Source organism: Cetorhinus maximus, chromosome 1 (genome assembly GCF_964194155.1).
Source record: "Cetorhinus maximus chromosome 1, sCetMax3.hap1.1, whole genome shotgun sequence".
Classification (NCBI taxonomy): Eukaryota; Metazoa; Chordata; class Chondrichthyes; order Lamniformes; family Cetorhinidae; genus Cetorhinus; species Cetorhinus maximus.
In genome coordinates, this window is record NC_135879.1 from 65,115,756 (window position 1) to 65,136,094 (window position 20,339).

The 20,339-nt window shown below is 46.5% G+C and overlaps 1 protein-coding gene and 1 long non-coding RNA gene across 6 annotated transcripts in view; one reads left to right on the forward strand and one right to left on the reverse strand.

Annotated features, from left to right (window-relative positions):
• trim2a (tripartite motif containing 2a) overlaps window positions 1-20,339 on the forward strand; it is a 179,660-nt gene that overhangs the window by 19,121 nt on the left and 140,200 nt on the right. The gene's annotated exons all lie outside the window — the stretch shown is intronic.
• Window positions 1,329-19,982, reverse strand: LOC144680528 (uncharacterized). Of its 2 annotated transcripts, none has more exons than XR_013576573.1 (2): window positions 19,891-19,982; window positions 1,329-1,567 (listed from the first exon to the last, which is right to left on the reverse strand). It is a non-coding gene; the product is annotated as an uncharacterized LOC144680528 (long non-coding RNA). The 2 variants fall into 2 exon arrangements; XR_013576572.1 differs by having other exon boundaries at window positions 19,844-19,951.

Here is a 20,339-nt window from a genome sequence, read left to right on the forward strand (position 1 = left end):
TGAACATGGTTTATAATCATCTGGACCTTGGGACTGGATTGAAACCTTGATGACACAGGAGTACCTATTATTTCCACAATAAATATGCCCCGTGAAGTTCAGAGGATGCTATATTTAGCTTTGGATCTTAGCTTTTTTGTACCAATGACTGTTGTGGTGGATATCGATGATCTGAAATGATATTCAAACTGTACTTAATGACTGGGAGAAAAACGCTGCAGTTTTATGCAGCGATTGTTAATCGCTGATTACTGGTAGATGCTGGGGTTAGTATATGCTATGTTTTTTGTTTTGTTCCATGGATGATAACATTATTGATTACTGGCTACCATAATGGCTAATTTGGTATACGCACTAAATAGTATGGAACAGCACCATGTAGATGAGGTTGGTCTATGCATCCTTGAGCTAAGGAGGTGATAGTCTGCCAGGATTCATGATCCTATCCACAGCCCAGTAACTGGCTACACACAATGTCAAGTCTCACAATGAAGCCCTTATGCTTGGTTGAGAGTCCAGACAACCATTACTGTTGTTGCAACACCTGCATCCCAGGGAAAACATTGCTTGATAAACAGCTCTGGCTGTCTGATCTCTGCTGTCAATTTCAAAATGTTTGTTTACACAACATTAAGTGGGTCCTAGAGTTTGTGTTTTTTGTTATCAATACTTTAAAGGGTCTGGATGATTGACACTTTTATAAGCTTGTAGTGAAATGACTTTTTTTTCAACATAGTGGAAAGTTCTGAGTGAATTACATTTTTAAAGCTTTTTTTTAACACAGCCTACTGTCACTATAGGGTTCATTTGTTCTAGACAGTGTATACTGGGTCAATGGACATGGAAATACCATAGCTTGGCATGGGAGACATAAGGGGCCATAGGGGGTGGGTGGAAAGGCAGAGCTTGGCATAGGGGGTATGATGGGCAATGGGGGTGAGTGGGAGGCCATGAGGTGGCATGGATGGGGCATGGGGAGTGTTTGGAGGGTGAGGGGAGGAGTGATGACTGGTCAGCCTTTGTGTTTTTATTTTAACTGTGACAAAGTCCCACAGCAGTGAGGCAGGCCTTTTAAACAGCCCAACTCCGCATCCGGCAGCCCCTTTGACTGCCTCCAAACTTCTTCCTGTGTCGGCTGGCCCGACTCCAGCTGTACCCGCGCCCCGGCAATGAAGATCCCGCCTTTGTGGGAACTTTCTCCAGAGGCGGGCAGGCCAAGCTGGGAATTTTCCTGGCCACCCCCCCCCATCCCCCTTAACCCACCTCAAGGATGAAAATCAAGGCCACAGTAACCCTTCCACAAAAAATGGCTCAGGTGCTGCTGTAGCTTAGGTTGAGATATTTTTATAAAGTGAACAATTCCAAATCAGGATTTGCTGTGTGCTGAACTGTGGAACGCTTGACAATCACAAAGCATGTCAGAGCCGTGAGCACTCTGGCTGACATGCACATATCCTAGTACCTCAGAGATCACCAAAGTGATCCTACTAATGGTCATTGTGGATCCCTGGGGATTTCGGTGACTTCTGCATCACCCTTCTGGAAGCACGCAATTCATCCTGGATACCTTGGCATAGAGGACAGGAGCAATCAAATTAACCTCCTCTGAAATTCAGCAATGGTATTTGCAAACATGTAGTCAGACTCCATCCTCAAATTGTAAATATTGAAAATAGGAATGTGGAGACAGGAGTAGGCCATCTAACTCCCTGAGCCTGTTCTGCCATTCCATTACAACTTGCCTGCACCTGACCTCCATTTACTCCACCTTTAGTCCATTGCTCTTGATGCCATTATCTAACTTAAAAAATCAATTCACCCCGGTCTTTAAAATTTCAATTAACCCAACGTCCACAATCTTTTTCGTCTGCAACTTCCAGATTTCCACTATCTGTGCCAAAAAGTGCTTTCTGATTTCACTAAATGGATTAGTTTTATTTTAAGATAACAGTGCCTCATTGTTCTGGACTGAGATCAAACGCATAAAGCTAAAAAATACTTTACAAGCCATATTACCGGGGCTGAGTGTAGGGGATTCAGATCCTTAATATATGAAGTAATAAAGGCTTTTTTAAATCTAATGACAGTTGTGAGAAAACTCTTGGAATCCATAATTGAAGGTAAAATTAGTAAGCAGATGCAGACACCTACAAATTCCCCTCCAAGCCACGCACCATCCTGACTTGGAACAATATCGCCATTCCTTCAGTGTCACTGCATCAAAATTCTGGAATTCCCTTGCTAACAGCACTGTGGGTGTGGGTGAACAGCAGCAGTTCAAGATAGCAACTGACCACCAGCTTCTCAAGGGCATAGGGCTGGACAACAAATGCTGGGATCTTGCCAACAATGTTCACATCCCACGAAAGAATTAAAAAAGCATTTAGAAATGCATGGTTCAAACTCGGATGACCATTGTGGATTTGTTAAAGGTGGGTCATATTTAACAAATTTATTGGAGGTTTATTTTGAAGAAATGACTGGATAGATAACAGTAAAATGCAATAGATCTAATTTATATGGATTTTCTGAAAGCTTTCGATAAGATATTTCACAAGAGGCTTGCTAGAAAAACAGACATCTGGTATAAGAGATGTAGCAGCATAGATAGAAAATTGGTTGATGGACGGAAAATAAATACTTAGGGCATACTTAGGTAGGAACTGAAAAAGGATTGGAACTGGGTATACCCCAGGGGTCAGTGCTGAACCTTTGTAGCGCATACAGGAGATTTAGGCCAAGGGAATATGATCTTGAAATTGCTGACAAAACAAAGGAAGAGGTTGGCAACAATAATTCAGGACAGGCCTGCAGAATGGACAGACTTAGGCAATTTAATGCAGATAAATGTAGGGTGATGGAAGGAAAATCATGGAGTGGGAATATTCACATAATGAAAAGACACTGAAGTGTGTGAATAAGAAGAGAAAGCTGGGAAATTAAATACGTAATTCTCTGAAAGTAAAAGACTGTTTCCTATGGTTGGGAGCTAAGTAATTAGGAGACAGCAATTCAAAACAATTACTATGACAGTGAGCAGAGAGATTAGGAGAAATTTCTTTACACAGAGAGTATTTGCAGCATGGATACTTTGCCATGGGAAATGGTTAAAGCAGCGACCATTGCATGTTGCATCCTATAAGGAGAAATTGGATAACTATTTGATGCTGAGGAAGGGACCGGGTTAGGGGAGAGCACAAGGCAATGGCATTAGTTTTGGATTACTTTAGAAAAAAGGCAGCACAGACACTAAGGGCCACCGATTTCACGACAAAAGCTTGCAGCTCAGAAGGAGAATTCATGGGATGTGGGTATCATTGGCTAGGCCAGCATTTATTGCCCATCCCTAATTGTCCTCAAGAAGGCAGCTCATCACCACTGACAATTAGAGATGGGCAATAAATGCTGGCCTAGCCAATGACACCAACATCCCATGAATGAATTTTTAAAAAATGGTCTTTTTCTGAACTGCAAGCTCCTGTGATTGTGAAATGGGCAGCCCAGGCCCTATGGTTCCCTTGTTTGAAATATTTTTGTGGATAGTGAGAACTGCGACTGAATTCGCTGGCTCTGTTTCTGGCTGTTGTATGGCAGCTGCTGAGAAAGTAAATGGGAGAGAGTGATTCCCTGGGGTATGGAGAGCCCTGCTACCAGCCTTTTCCTATAAAATTGCCTTAACTTGTGCTGGCTGCAAATCCAAGATAAACTAGAATGAACAATTACTTATAAATGACCATGAAAAGAACGGCAACAAGTCGTGTCTGGGTGTGTAAATCCCAGGATCTGTAGGGGCGAATTTTAATGCCTTTGATGTACTATGTGAAGGAGCATAGATGGTGTGGAAGGGCTTTTTGTTAGTTCCCTCAGGACTGCCAGTGTCTCTCAAATCCATTTATTTAAAAATTAATCAGGGGTCTAAAGCAGAATAAATATCTAATGAGTAAATCTGCACAGTCCTGTAATTCCCCAGGCATCTATAATTGAAGTAGTTGCGCAGGTGCAGCCAGCCTTCCCTCAGTTCACAGGGTGCATGCTAATTTAGTTCAAGTAGAATGTATAAAAATCAGTTTGTTACTTCCTGATGCTAGGTTCACACAGGAGATACACCCATGCCTGCAATTTATTGCTAGTCCTCTTCTTGATATTTGTAAAAATATAAAATATTTAATATTTCATCTGAGTTTCGTTTAAAAAGAAACAAAGCTGTAATGATATAAAATAATCCAAGTGTTTTCCAGTCAGAGACTGAATACCACCTTGTCACTGACTGATTAGCATCTCTCTTGTGGAGCTATTCACCCATTGCTCTGTTATTGTTGGTTTTCGTCTGGCATGTGGTGGTCTTGGCCCTGGATTTACTGATCAGGCTGGAGATGATTCTGTTAACAAACTCACGTATCTTTAATTTAACATTATGTCAACTATTTACAAGGAAGTCTCTGCACGATGCTGTACATAGAACTATCTCTGTTTTCATGTGATCTTATGTCACTAATGATGTAGACTATATATTTACATGTTCAACATTAATCCTTTATATTACATCTCCCCCAAGTCTCTGATTCAAATACTATTTACGTTATCCTACATCTCCCCCCCAAAGTCCCTGCCTTCATCTCTGGCTCACAGAGGTGAGTATTGTGGTGGTTTCACCAATCTCCTCGACTTGGTTCAGATCTCTTTCTGAGGTTGCATAGGATTCAGATTCTTCCTGTTCTCTCTTGAACTCTGTTGAGTAGCTTGTGAATCTTCAGAGGCTATTGGTTCTCTCTTCAGGCTGTCTTCCTGATCAAATGGATAGTTAGTCCATTTAAATGATGGCTGATATGAGTGCGCTTTTATTTCTCCTCATTATCCCATTCTCTGTTTCAACCAGATAAGACCTCAGACTTTGTGTCTTTTTCAGGACTTGGCCTTCTCTATTCTGGTCTCTAAACCAGACTGTTTTACCTGGTTGGAGTTCTGGTAACTCCTACACTGTATGGCAGTGGTTGTAATTCTTTGTCTGATATGCACTATACTCATCTACTTTCTCCCTTACCCTCTCAATATCAGAGGTTTTTAGACATTGTATGAGTGTATTGGAAGAACAGGAAGTTGTGTGCGTAATCTTCTTCTCATCAGTAGTTCTTACAGAGACAACCCTTTCTGTAGTGGTGTGAAACAGTAGCTCATCAGTGCTGTGTTGAGATCATCATTTTTTTCAACAAAGCTTGGACCATTCTTACTCCTTTCTCAGCCTCACCATTTGCTAGTAGGTACCTGGGTGATCCAGTTGTGTGGACAAATCCATAATCTTCTGTCCATTCCTTGAATCCTTAATTTCGAAATTGTGGACCATTGACTGAAATGACAAAATCTGGAATGCCCTGTGTAATGACCATGGATCCTATCCCAGAATTACTTATAGACACATTGAACATTTAAGTAAGATGAGTTTTTTTAAAAAAGGGACATACAAGCAAAAGCTGGCTGAGACTGTAAAGTAACCACTTGCTGGAAAATTCCTCTGCAGATTAATTGACCAACTAGTTCAGAGAGAACAGAATGTCACACCTAAAATGTTTGACACGGCTTACTTCAGACAGAGGCACTTTAAAGGAAAAGATACATTGCAAACTGAACTGTAATCTCCTGTGGTTGAGTAGTAATGGAAAATGATTACCACTTCAGCCAAAATCACCTCCTGTTGAGTTACATCCCAGACTGTGAGCATGAAATGAGTTTGAAAAGAAAACAGAACTGGGTGAAAGACATGTTTGTTTTTCCCTTCCAGGAATACATAAGGAATGGGGTTTAAAAAAGCCAATGGCAACCCTATTTCTGTGTGCTAGTCTGGTGTCCTGTTCTGGTGTGTGTGTGCTGTGAAGGTCACAGCTAAAGAACACCAACTGGGCATCCCTGCGCTTGCAGATAAAAAAACATCTCTCTCTGATGGCTGGAAGCAAGTCACAAGTCAGCAAAGCCACAGTCGAAAAGGAAACAGGACAACTCCTTTCAGCTAACCTGCAGAATCAAGAATCTCCAAACCGACTGCTCAACTGCCAATGTTAGCTCTACCGGAATCACCCAACTTAATGGCTGCAAAATTTGGCCATCTACCCCTCACGGACAAGCCAAAGGACTGATTCATTTTTTAAAAACTTTTATTTTTGAACTCAGTTTCTCATTTTTAATCTGTATGTACGTGTGTTGCATTTTTATTATTTTTCTTCGCACTTAGTAACTAATAAATTCACTCTTTCTTTGGCTCAAGACAGCCTGGTTAAATTGGCTCCTTTTAAAACAAAAATAAATTTGGACTGGGAAAAGGTATCCAAGAGGGAAGGGATCATTTTTAAATTAACCTTGTTGTGACCAACAGAGGGGGTTGAATAAAGAAAGGGAGTCCGTTCATCCCCCCCTTCACCCGGGAGCACAACGGTTTGGGGTATCTTGTCCAGGAGCATAACAAACTGGGGGAACCTCACCCAGGAATGTTCGTAACACACGTGTGGCAAATATTACTTTTAATGAATTGGTGACTGCTTCTGCGATTGTTCCATGAAGACGTTTAACCTCAATCCATCTGGAATAATAGTCAACAACTATGAAGAGTGTCCTCACCTTGAGCTCCAATAGGTCCATTCCAAGATGTTCCTAGGGTCTGGATGGAAATGATGATACCATCAATGGTTCTTTATGCTCTTGGTGATGGTTTGCACAGGTACAGCTTGAAATCATATCTTCTAGTGATTTTGAGATTCCTGGCCCACCAGACTGAATTTTGTGCCCTAGCACAATACTTTGTAATGCCCAGGTGAGTCAGAGAACTCTTGTGGCAGAATTTTACACCCGAACCGATTGGGCATAAAATCGCGCAAGGCGATGTCAGGTGAGCGTCCCGATGTCATCCTGCACGTGAGCAATCTTCAGGTCAGCGGGTGCGCATGAGTGTTGGAGCCATACCCACCATCAATTAAAAGGCCACTTAAGGTCATTAAAAAGGCAATTGTTCGCGATTTTACATTCCCCGTACGATTTTGCACTCATCGCACGGGCAGCCCACTTTTTCCAAATCCTCATCCAAGGGCGGGAAAAAAAGGGTTAACAGCATTGCCAGTCTGAGTAGTGAGGAGTTGAGGAGATAGTTTGCTGCTGGTTGCTTATTTGAACTTGACAGCTTCATCTTAGTTCTGAGCTTCATTCTTAGCATTTCGAGGCTTCATTTCAGGATTCATTGGTGTCTCCAAGGCCCCTGGAGGATTTTGAGCATGTGGACCCTTCCAGGTATCAGACAGCCTTCTGTGACCCTGGTAATGGGGATTGTGGTCTCTGCAGGTAGCACCTCCTCCTCTGAGGAAGAGAGTGGCAGAAAGGAGAGGAGGCCAGGTGACACAATGCAACTTCCAAGGGAGCAACCTGTGGGGGGAGAGGCACAGGCACAAGGGACACAGGGCCAGCAGGTAGTTCAAGGCGTAAGGGGCCAGAGAAGAAGTCACTATCCTGCTGCCAGGGTTTACAGGTGGCAAAGCAGCTACCTCAATATGTCTGAGGTGCAATGCTGAAGGAGGCTCTGCCTCTCCAGGGAGACTGTGACCTCCACTTATCAGCTCCGACTGTGTGGGTGAACACCCCATGCCAGTGACTCTGAAGGACACAGTGGCCCTCAACTTCTACACCTCCAGCTCTTTCAAGAGGTCAGTGGGTGATCTTTGTGGAGTCTCCCAATCAGCTGTCTACAGTAGAGTCAAGCTGGTGACAGACGCTCTGTTCAGGCGGGTAATGATATTTATTCATTTCTGTATGGACGAGGCCAGCCAGGCTGAGCAAGCCCACATCAGTAAACATAGAAACAAAACATGGCAGAACAGAAGATCAGCTGTAAACAGTCCCTCTTGTGCTCATGGTGCCTTAAACTTACGTTTATGAGTGCTGCGTCTTGGTGCCCCCTACAATGGAGCATGGATTAGTCCACTCTCTACCTGCAGCAGCATTGCAGCCTGGCCAACCACTGAGGAACACCTCGCAGAGCACATTCTCGAGCTGCAAAGCACTCAGACCAAGCAGCCAGGGCTCACCCTCTTGGCCAGTTCCAGCATCATTGACAGTTGGCACTCAGACTCTAACAACCCTTAGCTCCACGGGGCGACAGCCAGCCCAGAACACTTCTCCACACTGACCCATGCCAACACGGTACTTACCGTTGCCGATCCCAGAAGATTGGCGAACCTTTTGTGGTACTGCACCCTGTGCACCTCACGACATCATCCTGCCTGACATCCACCTCCTCCATGAGGACCGCAAGGCACTCGTCTGAAAAACCTGGGGGGGGATTGGGGGTGGTGTGCCGCGTGTCCCCCACCCTCCCGATCTGACCTCCCGCCTGACGTTTCCAGCTGCTGGTGAGGCCATAGCTCCAGTCTCCAGTCTGCAAAAAGATTCTCCCCTGGCAGCCTTCAGGGAGCTGCCTCTGTGATTTTAAACCACCCACTGGGCCACTATTGGACTCCACAGACCCCTGCCCCTGCCAGGCCCGATCACGGTCGGGGGCCTGTTTCCTGAGTGCTCCCGTGCCCGCCTATCGCCAGCGCCCAACGAGGGAAAAATTCAGGCCTTGGTATGACCAACTTCTCATCGTAGATTAGTCAGTCATCCACAATACTGAGATGTCTGCGTTGCTCAGAATATGGTTCTGAGATGTTATTATTGGGAATATATTCTGGCCATCCATTTTTGCAGTATTCTCTGATTTTAGCACATTCTTCATCTGTTTTCTGTGCTTGCCGTATTTTGTTCAGCTTCCGTGTGGTTGCTGGTAAGAATTTCATTGAGTGAGCTGTATGACTCTACCTCCTCAACAAGGTTTACGTCCTCCTGTTCAGGCTTGTCTACAGGAATGTGTGACAATCCATCTCTTGTTCCTTGCTGCTTGCCTTGTACATATTCGGCCTTTGCATTGAATCTCATGAGTCTCAACTGGAATCTCTGGACTCTAGGGGCTGAATTTTCTGTTTGGTGGGGGGGAGCAGCCGCCATTTTACATGGGCAGGCCAATTAAGGCCCACCCAGTGTAATGCCCGACTCCCGAGGATAGCGAGAGTGGGCGGGCGGTGGCGGGAGTGCACTGTTGCAATGGTGACCCGGCAGCCTGTTTATCTGAAGCGCTGGCAGCCTTTTGTAGGCTGCTCACAATGGCATGTGGAAGGGCCCACCAGAGGACTTCTGGTGAGCAGGCCAGTCCGGAGGATAGGCCAGCGGAGCAGGCAAGGCTGGAGGATAGGGCAGCAGGACAGGCCAGGCCGGAGGGTAGGGTGGGGAGCCAGTGTGCCCCTCGTTTTTCCTGATGACTGCCTTGCTGCCCTCCTCAAGGAGGTGACAGCACAGCGGGAGGTGTTGGACCCCCAGGGCTGGAGGAGGAGGCCCCTCCCACGTGACGAAACGTGCCTGGGAGGAGGTGGCGGAGGTGGTGAGCTCCCGCGACATAGTGCGGCGCACCTGGATCCAGTATCGCAAGCGCTTCAACGACTTGTTGCGCTCTGACAGGCAGGATGAGTACCATGTTGGCATTGGTCATCTAACTCAGAGGGTAGGCTTTCCCCCACCCGCTGCCCCCCTCCTCCCCAAGTCTGAGTGTAGTGACTGCATTGAATCATTGACAGCATGTGTCCTTCGTTGGGTGGGCCAGCAGATATTGCCCATGCCGAGATCACCCTGACAGGGTGGTGAAGAGATGGGTTCTGCGCCCACAGCATGTGGTACACTGAGACCCACATTACTGTTTTGGGGGCAACCTGGAGGAGCTGCACCTAGGCGCAGTGCTGGAACTCCAGGACATGACCAAGTCAGGGTGATGACATGCTGTGAGGGGAGCTTCAAGGTGGCGTGGCAACGAACCATCTGCTGCCCGCTGCGCTCCACGTATTTCCGCATCCTTGCAATGGAAGGATATACCATGTGGTGCCTAATGTGATGTAGTCAGCATGTGTCCAAGGCGGGGTGTGGGGGTGGGGAACAGGCCTAGCATCTTTGTGTGAGTGTTTGGCAGCAGCGGGGTGAGGAGGCACTGGAGCCCTGATATGTCCCACTCTAGTTGGGGTGGGCCGTGCGCGAAGAGAGTCCATGTGCAATTTGTACTAACCAATGCTCGTCTCTCATTTTCAGGAGAAGAATGCTCACAATGCTGCAGAGCGTGAGGACTGGCGGTGGCCAGGCGCAGTTAGCCATTCTCAGCCGGTTTGAGCAGGAGGCCCTGGATCTGGAGAGGTGCCATGCGCCCAGGTCCACTGATGCTGGTGAGGCTGGGGTGCCATGGCCAGGTATTTATGCCCAGCAGTGAGGTCAGCATTGTTCTCCCAACAGCCATAGCAGTGCTGAATGTTCAGCGATTTAATTTTGCAACATGGTTTGACCATTGCTTATGGAAGGATGAGCGCATAATGATCCGGGGGACAGGGATGCACTTTGTCATTGTCTCCACATTAACTGATCCAATGTCTTTGTTCTTCCTTTCAGCATCAGTGGAGCAGGGCCGGGAGGAGGAGCAGCAGAGGCCCAGCGTCACACCATCTCTGCCAGGCAGGCACCAGCGCAGATACTAGCACTTCAGTGGGAATTCGAACATCAGCTAGTGTCCTGGGGCACAGTGGTGAGGGCACTTCACAGTCGCTGGAGGAGCTGGCAGAGACAGAGAGTGCCCATGGCACCAGCAGTTAGGAGACTGCAGGGGACCAGGCACATGCTCAGTCGGTGCCTGATGATGAGCTTCTGGAGTCGTCTGCAACACAGCAGCTGCAGGAAATGTGGCCGAGTGTGCGGGAGCATCTGGGGGAGATACTTGAGGCTTGGCTTGGCTTGGTCTCTGTGGTGGAGGAGTCCATGCGGATGATCGCCGAAGCAATGAGCCACATGTCCGAGCGCCATGCGTCCTCCATGGAGAGTGTGGCGACTCTCATGGAGAGGCTCCTCCAGGAGACTCATCAGGGCTTCCTGGGGATGCGCTCTGACCAGCAAGCCCTCACATCGGCATTGACCTCAGCTGGTCAGTGCCAGTGTGTGAGAAGGTCTGGGCACCAAGTTTCCCAGCTCGGTGCCCATCCATCCACGGTGAGCAGGGAGGTCCGAAGCGACCTCACGTCGGCGCAGCAGCTGCCTGTCGTCTCTGTGGGCTCCTCTCAGGGCACTCCGGATGAGGGCGCCAACTCCTCCATCCCTCTCCCAGTGACCATAGCATCCGGTTTGGCTGCAGTGACTGGGGAGATGCCAGCTGTGGAACTCAGATCCCTCCCAGGTGGGCCCAGCACAGGCTCCACGGGAAAGAGGACGACTGCCAAGGTCATCGAGGCCAACAGGACAGCAGAGTCAGCAGGCTGTCTCAGGTGCCACTCCCAGCGATGGGGCAGCACCAAGACGTAGCACCCAGAAACAAAAACATAAGGCACCTTAGGCACACCACGGGTTTCTCACTGGTGCTTTTGTGTTGGCCCATGATAAGGTCCTTATGATTTGTTTTGTTTGGTAACACTATTCTCTTTTTTTTGGAATAAGTTTGTTTGCTTGACAGAATAAATTCAGACATGTGACCATGGCTGAGGGTGCCTCTTCTGCAGGTGTATGGTTTCCAAAACTGTAATGAGTGCTTTGTGGGACATTCAGCTTCACTAACAAGGCCCTTAGTTACTGTTCCTGACCTGGCAGATTTGGCACTTAGGTATCGAGTATGGAGCCGACAGCCCAGACCTGTCCTGTAGTCCATCTGTGGTCTGCTAGTTGAAGGTTCATTGGATTAAAGCCGCCCGGGTGCCTCTGCCTCCCTGCAGTATGCGCGGGTCAGTGTCCACACCCTCAGCTTTTCCCAGTGCATGCTCATCCTCGGACTCACTGCTGGACTCATCGTGTGCAGCCGCAGCCACTGTGTCGACGTCTTCATCGTCCACAGCGTCCCCCCTTTCCAGCGCAAGATTGTGTAGAGCGCAGCATGCAACCACTATCACCAACATACGATCTGGGGGGTATTGGAGTGCGCATCCTGAGCGGTCCAGGCAACGGAAGCGCATCTTGAGAAGACCGTTGGCTCTCTCCACCACAGCCCTTGTGGAGGTGTGGCTCCTATTGCACCGCTGCTCAGCTTCTGTTCTTGGATGGCGGAGAGACTTCATGAGCCACCTTCTGAGGGGATAGCCCTTGTCACCCAGCAGCCATCCATCCAGCCGGGCTGGAGCACTGAAGAGCCCCGGCACCTGGGAGTCTCTGAGGATGTAGGCATCGTGGGAGCTGCCTGGGTACCTTGCACAGACTTGCAGAATCAGCATCCTGTGGTCACACACTATCTGCACGTTCATGGAGTGGAAGCCCTTCCTGTTGACGAAGGCACCGGGCTCACCTGCTGGCGCCTTGATGGCCACATGTGTACAGTCTATTGTACCCTGGACGCGGGGGAAGCCAGCAATGGCCACAAAGCCTCTGGCTCACTGTGTCTGGCTTGCCTGGTCCCAACAGTAGTGCCTGAAGGACAATGCCGCCTGAACAGAGCGTCTGTAACCTGCTTGACACAAGTGTGGACAGCTGATTGGGAGACACCACAGAGATCACCCACTGACCCCTGGAACGAGCCATAGGCATAGAAGTTGAGGGCAGCTGTGACCTTCAGAGCCGCTGGCATGGGGTGTCCACACAGTTAGCGGAGATCTCAGGTCCTATCATTTCACAGCTATAGCTGACTGTCTCCCTTGAGAGACAGAACCTCAGACATATTGAGGTAGATGCTTCGCCGCCTGCATACCCTGGCAGCAGGATAGTGGCATCTTCTGTGGCCCCTTCCGCCTTGCACTACCTCTTGGCCCTGCGCCCCTTATGCCTGCGCCTGTCCTCCCAAAGGTGGCTCCCCTGGAGGCTGAATGTGCACTCCTGGCCTCTTCCCCCTTCTAGCCCTCCCTTCCTCCTCAGAGGAGCTGCCTCCAATGTACAGTTCAGCTCCCATTCCCAGGCTAAGGGAAGGCTTTCTGAAACCTGCAGGCCCAGAAAAGATTGCTCACTGCAGAGTGCTGACCTGAAGGTTAAGAATCCAGAAAAAGTAGCTGGGATGCATTCTGAAGTACTGCAGATCACATAAGCAAGTTTCAAAAACTTCCAGAATTAAGTGCTTGACTGTGCACACTCGCGACCCCACTGAGCCCTCTTATCCCGCCTGTGGATGAGGTTAATACAAATATCTCCTACCCGCCTGCCCATTGCGCCCGTGCGCCAACCCGAAGATTGCACTGGCGCCGAAAAATCGGCGTCGATTGGCACCTCAAGGGCCTTAACTGGCCCATTAATTAATGGCGGGTGCACGTTGGACATCATTGCACATCCACCCAGCAAAATATCATGATGGCACGCGGTGACACCTGGACGCTTGCCCGACGTCACCGCACGTCATTTTACGCGTGGACGTGTGGAGCCCGCCCCCGCCGCCAAAGGCAAAATTCAGCCCTGGGTGGCATCTTTGCTAGTTCCTTGGTATTTAATAAGGTCACCAATGGTTTGTGGTCCATTTCTATTTTGAACTGGAGGCTTGGGACATAATCGGTGAGCTTCTCATAGGCCCAAGTGGCTGCCAGTGCCTCCTTTTGAATCATTGTGTACCTTTGTTCAGTTTCACTCAATGATCTAGACACACAATACATGGGTCTATAGATTCCATCTTTCTGGATTTGAAAGAGTAAGGGTCCTAGTCCCGTCATTAATGCATCCGCAGCAACTATTGTTGGCTGTTCCAGGCCAGTGTACCTGGAAGCACGTAAGCAAGTTCTCAATGCTCTGGAACAAGATTTGTTGATGTTCTCCGCAACAACATGCCTGACCTTGTTTGAGAAGCTGTTGTCGTGGTTCCTTCACATGTGCCACGTTAGGGAGGAACTCTCCTACCTGATTGACCATCCCCATGATGTACTGGAGCTCCATAACATTGTGGGGTGGTGGCAAATCTTTTATGGTCTTGGCCTTCTGAGGATCAGCCCTAATGCCTGTTGCGTGAATGACATGTACCAAGAAATTTATAGTGGGTTGTGAAAACTCACACTTATTGTTGAGAGTTAGATCTGCTCCTTCAATAATTGCAGCACTGCTCTGCTCTCACCCACTCATGTTCCCATGTGGTGGACCCGTGGATGGGGATGTCATCTATGTGGCAGATGACCCCTTCCAGTCCCTCCAAAATGGCTATCATTGTTCACTGTAAAATCTCTGCACCCAACGTGATTCCAAAAGGTAGGTGATTAAAACAATACCTCCTGAAAGGTGTGGTAAATGTAGTCAGTAGTTTGGATTCCTCATCCAGGGGTAACTGCCAGAAGCCACTGTCAGCATCCGATTTTGTAAAAATTATACTTTTTGCTAGCATTGCCAGACTCTTATCCACAGATGCCACTGGGCAGATCTCCATTTCCCCCGCCCTGTTTAACTCTGTGAGATCAACACAGGGGAACAGACAGGCATTTCTGCAGCTGCAAAAGAGACTCCAGGATGGTATATTGCCTCCCTGGTGCCAGGGTCAAGGATGTTTCAGAGAGGCTGCAGGGCATTCTGAAAGGGGAGGGTGAACAGCCAATGGTCGTGGTACATATTGGTACCAACAACAGAGGTGAAAAAAGGGATGAGGTCCAACAAGCTGAATATAGAGAGTTAGGACGTAAATTAAAAAGTAGGACCTCAAAGGTAGTAATCTCAGGATTACTACCAGTGCCACGGTGCTAGCGAAAGTAGAAATAACAGGATATATCAGATGAATAGGTGGCTGAAGAAATGGTGTAGGGGGGAGGGATTCAGATTCCTGGGGCATTGGGACCGGTGACCGGTTCTGGGGAAGGTCGGACCAGTACAAACAGAACAGGTTGCATCTGGGGAGGACCGGGACCAGTGTCCTCGGGGCGGGGGGGGTGTTTGCTAGCGCGGTCAGGGGGAGTTTAAACTAGAGTGGCAGGTGGGTAGAAACCTGAGCAGGGAGACAGAGGAGGGGGAAACAAGGATGGAAACAAAAGACAGTAATGTAAGAAGCAAAAGTGGAAGGCAGAAAAAACAAGGGTGAGAAACCAATGGGGTCATAGTGCAAAATAAAGCTAAGAAGACTAACAAGGTTAAAAAGACAAGTCTAAAGGCATTGTATCTTAATGCGCGGAGCATTCGCAATAAGGTAGATGAATTAACAGCGCAAATAGATATAAACGGTTATGATATAGTTGCAATTATGGAGACATGGCTGCAGGGTGACTAAGGATGGAAACTGAACATCCAGGGGTATTCAATATTTAGGAAGGTCAGACAAACAGGGAAAGGAGGTGGGGTAGCATTGTTAGTAAAGGAAGAAATCAATGCAATAGTGAGGAAAGATACTGGCTTGAAAAATCATGATGTGAAATTTGTTTGGGTGGAGATAAGAAACACCAAGAGGCAGAAAACGTTGGTGGGGGTTGTCTATAGGCCCCCAAAAAGTAATGGAGATGTAAGGGAAGGCATTAAGCAGCAAATTAGAGATGCATGCAGTAAGGGTACAACTGTAATCATGGGTGACTTTAATCTACATATAGGTTGGGCAAACCAAACCAGCAATAATACTGTGGAGGAGGATTTCCTCGAGTGTATACATGTTGGTTTTTTAGACTAATACGTTGAGGAACCAACTAGAGAGCAGGTTATCCTAGACTGGATACTGTGCAATGAGAAAGAATTAATTAACTATCTTGTTGTGCAAGATCCCTTGGGGAAGAGTGAACATCAAATGATAGAATTGTTCATTAGGATGGAGAGTGAAGAAGTTGAATCCGAAACTAGGGTCCTGAATCTAAATAAAGGGAACTATGAGGGTATGAGGCGCGAGTTGGCAATGATGGATTGGAGAACCTTACTAAAAGGGTTGACAGTGGATAGGCAATGGCTAATATTTAAGGAACGTATGCATGAATTACAACAATTATTCATTCCTGTCTGGTGCATAACTAAAACAGGATAGTTGGCTCATCCATGGATTACAAAAGAAATTAGGGATAGTATTAGATCCAAAGAGGAGACATATAAAATTGCCAGAAAAAGCAGCAAGCCTGAGGATTGGGAGCAGTTTAGAATTCAGCAAAAGTGGACAAAAGGATTGATCAAGAAGGGGAAAATGGAGTATGAGAGTAAACATAAACAGGGAACATCAAAACTGACTGTAAAAGCTTCTATAAATGTGTGAAGAGAAAAAGATTAGCAAAGACAAATATAGGTCCCTTACAGTCAGAAAAGGGGGGAATTATAATGAGGAACAAAGAAATGGCAGAAGAATTGAACACATATTTTGGTTCTGTCTTCACAAAAGAGGACACAAGTAATTTCCCAGAAACGTTAGGGAACCAAGGGTCGAGTGAGAGGGAGGAATTAAAGAAAATCAGGATGAGTAAAAAATGGTGCGAGAGAAATTAATGCGGTTAAAGGCTGAAAAATCCCCAGGGTGAGATAATCTACGTCCCAGAGTACTAAAGGATGTGGCCCTGGAAATATTGGATGCACTGGTGGTCATCTTCCAAAATTCTATAGACTCTGGAGCAGTTCCTACAAATTGGAGGGTGGCAAATTAATTATTTAAAAAAGGGAGAGAATAAACAGAGAATTACAGACCAGTTAGCCTCACGTCAGTAGTGGGGAAAATGCTAGAGTCTATTATAAAGACGTGGGAACAGAATACTTGGAAAGCATTAACAGGGTTAGACAAAGGCAGCATGGGTTTATGAAAGGGAAATCATGCTTAACTGATCTACTCTAATAGAGTTTTTTGAGGATATAGCTAGTAGGATAGATAAGGGAGAACCAGGGGTATGGTATTTTTGGATTACAAGAAGGCTTTTGATAAGGTCCCACATAAGAGGCTCATGGGCAAAATTAAAGCACATGGGATTGGGGGTAATATACTAGCATGGATTGAGAATTGGTTGACAGAGTGGAAACAGAGAGTGGGAATAAATGGGTCTTCTTCTGGATGGCAGGCGGTGACTAGTGGTGTACCGCAGGGATCAGTGCTTGGGCCCCAGCTATTCATGATATATATAAATGACTTGGATGAGGGAACCAAATGCACTATTTCCAAGTTTGCTGATGACACAAAACTGGGTGGGGTTGTAAATTGTGAGGAGGTTGCAAGAAGGCTTCAGGGTGATTTAGACAGTTGTTTGTGTGGGCAAACACATGGCAGATGCAGTATAACGTGGATAAATGTGAAGTTATACACTTCGGTGTGATAAACAGAAAGGCAGAGTATTATTTAAATGGTGATATATTGGGAAATGTGGATGTACAAAGGGATCTGGGTGTCCATGTACACCAGTCAATGAAATTAAACAGGCAGGTGAAGCAAGCAATTAGGAAGGCAAATGGTATGTTGGCCTTCATTGCAAGAGGATTTGAGTTCAGAAGTAAAGGTGTCTTAATGCAGTTATACAGGGCCTTGGTGAGACTACACCTGGAGTACTATGTGCAGTTTTGGTTTCCCTACCTAAGAAAGGATATACTTGCCACAGAGGGAGTGCAGCCAAGGTTCACTAGGCTGATACTGGGGATGGCAGGATTGATGAGGAGAGATTGGTTTGACTGGATTCACTAGAGTTTAGAAGAACGAGGAGGGATCTGATTGAAAAGTATAAAATTCTAACAGGGATAGACAGACTGGATGCAGGGAGGATGTTTCCCCTGGTTGGGGAGTCTAGAACCAGGGGCCACAGTCTCAGGATATGGGGCAGGCCATTTAGGACTGAGATGAGGAAAGGTTTCTTCACTCAGAGGATGGTCAACCTGTGGAATTCTCTACTACAGAAGGCTGTGAAGGCCGGATCACTGAGTATATTGATAATTTTTTGGATATTAGGAGCATTAAAGGGTATGGAAAGAAAGCGGGAATATGGCGTTGAGATAGAGGATCAGCCATGATCATAATGGATGGTGGAGCAGGCTCGAAGGGCCAAATGGCCTACTCCTGCTCCTAGTTTCTATGTTTCTATTAGATACATATGGAGCTGTTTGGTTTTGCTACAGGAACCATGCCTGAACACCAGTCTGTGGGTTTGGTGAGATGACTCCCTGATGCAGCATGGATTTTATTTTTGGTTTCACCTTCTTTAAAAGTGGGTGTGGAACCTTCCCTGGGGTGAACAAGCACATTGTTTTTGCATCTGGTCTCAATGTGATGCAATAGGCCATTTTCAGCTTCCCCAGACCTCTAAATAGTTTTGGGAATTCTACCCTGAATTCTGTTGATTTTTCTGAGCTTTCTAGTTCATCAACTTTATAGATGAGTTGTAAATCTGTGCAAGATTTTTGACTTAACAGTGAGCATCCTTGATTGTGAATCACAAACAAGGTTTCTGTGATTTCTTTCTTTATGCTGAAGTTGAGCAGTCAAATGTCCCTTGACATTCAGCTGAATGCTTCCTGAACCATGGAGCCTTATGGTTGACGGCTGGAGGATCTCTGGTTTTAACCACTTTTCTGTACCTGACATAACTGAAACATCTGCTGCAATGTCTAATTTGAAGTTGGTTTTATGTCCATTGACCATAATGTTTGCACTCCATTTGATAGCGTGACTTCTCCCAAGAATGCTACTTCTTGTCCTTGTTCTTCTTCAACTTCTTGAATGTCTTCAGTTTCCTGGATAGTACATCTGTTTCTCCTTTACTTGTTTGGTTAAAAGCTGTTTTCAGTGGCATACTGATTTAAAATGTCCTCTCTTCTTGCATGAATGGCACTCTGTATTTTTGCTGGGACAATCTTGTGTCGATGCAGCCTTTTCCCGCCACAATGAGAACACTGAGTAATGGCAGCTACCACGGCTTCTTCTCTTTTTTCTGTTCAGGGTTAGGTGTGCTAAATTTAACTGGACTGTATCAGCTTGATTTCTCCATGATATTTCTTTTTTTGCCTCGAATAAAATGTTTGTTTTGCTTTTTCTTTTCTGCTTGTGCCTCTATCTGGACCACTATCAATCGGATCAAGTCTTCCTAGGACTGCAAAAAAATCTGACAGTGTCTCTTCTAAGACTCCCACAACAATGCAATCCCTAATTAATTTGTCTCTCAGGGCTCTGTATTCAGGGTTCTGCTATCCGATCCTTAATAAAGGAAGCTATCCTCTCTCCCAGTCTTTTGATGCTCCTAATAATTTTTGCTTGCTCTCTGATGGTGTATTTTCAAAGACAGATAAGTATCGCAGGCTTTAATGTTTTCTTCATGTGATGCTGTCTCTTCATTTATACCCTGTCTGACCATTACATTGTCTGCGCTGCTGCCTATGGCATATAGTAAGGTACTGACCTGCTCCTTTCTAGTCTTTTCTGCTGGTCCCTATGCTGTTCTGTACTTGGTAAACCCGCAACACCAGTTCTGCCACTTATCGGCTTGATCTGGGCCTTCCACAGGTCAAAGCATTCTGGTAAAGGTAATATATTTTCCATCTCTTCCTTTTTACTCTCACTTCGTCTGGGGTATTGTTGAAGATTTTCCTGTACAGTCCTTGTCGTGCAGTTGTTTCCCTTGCTGCTCCTTCTAGTCTCTGGGCTCTTCACTGATTACTCCTTTCATCGTTTTTAACTGTTGCCACCATCTGTTATTGTTGGTTTTGCTCTGGTATGTGGTAGCCGTGGTCCTGGATTTATTGGTAAGGCTGCAGGTGATACTGTTAGCAAACTCTTATTTAACATTATGCTAACTACTTACAAGGTAGTGTCTGCACGAAGCTCTACATAGAGCTATCTCTCTTCATGCTCTTTTATCCTGTGATCTTACATCACTGATGATGTAGACTATCTTTTATATATTCAATATTAACCCTTTATACTACAGTTGCCCCTGTGCTCACTGACCTAAATTGGCACCAGGTCCAGCAAAATCCCAACTTTAAAATTCTCACCCTTGTTTCCAGAGGTGGGATTTTCCAGTCCCGTCAGTGGTGGGTGTCATGGTGGGTGGGACGGGAAAATGTGGAGAACAGTCAAAAGTCAGTTTCCAACCAGCATAAAAAAATTTTGCAATTTTCTGCTCCTAACTCATGGCCGCTAATATATATATAATAGTGGGTATACCCGCTGTGCCATGTCGAGAACTGCATTTGCATCAATTTGAATATCATGAATACTCATTAAAGAGGCAGCTTACCTCCCCCATCCCTCCAGATCAAATGGCCACACTGGCGGCTAATTAGGCCGGCGTGCTTCACAACTGGATATAAGTGACGTGCACCTGGCAAGCACCAATTCACTTATGACCTCGAGGTATCTTCACCTACCTTTCATTGCACTGCGCTCATGGCTGCTCCAACTCAGGGCCAAGGCTGCGCAGCCAAGACCAATGGGAACTCAA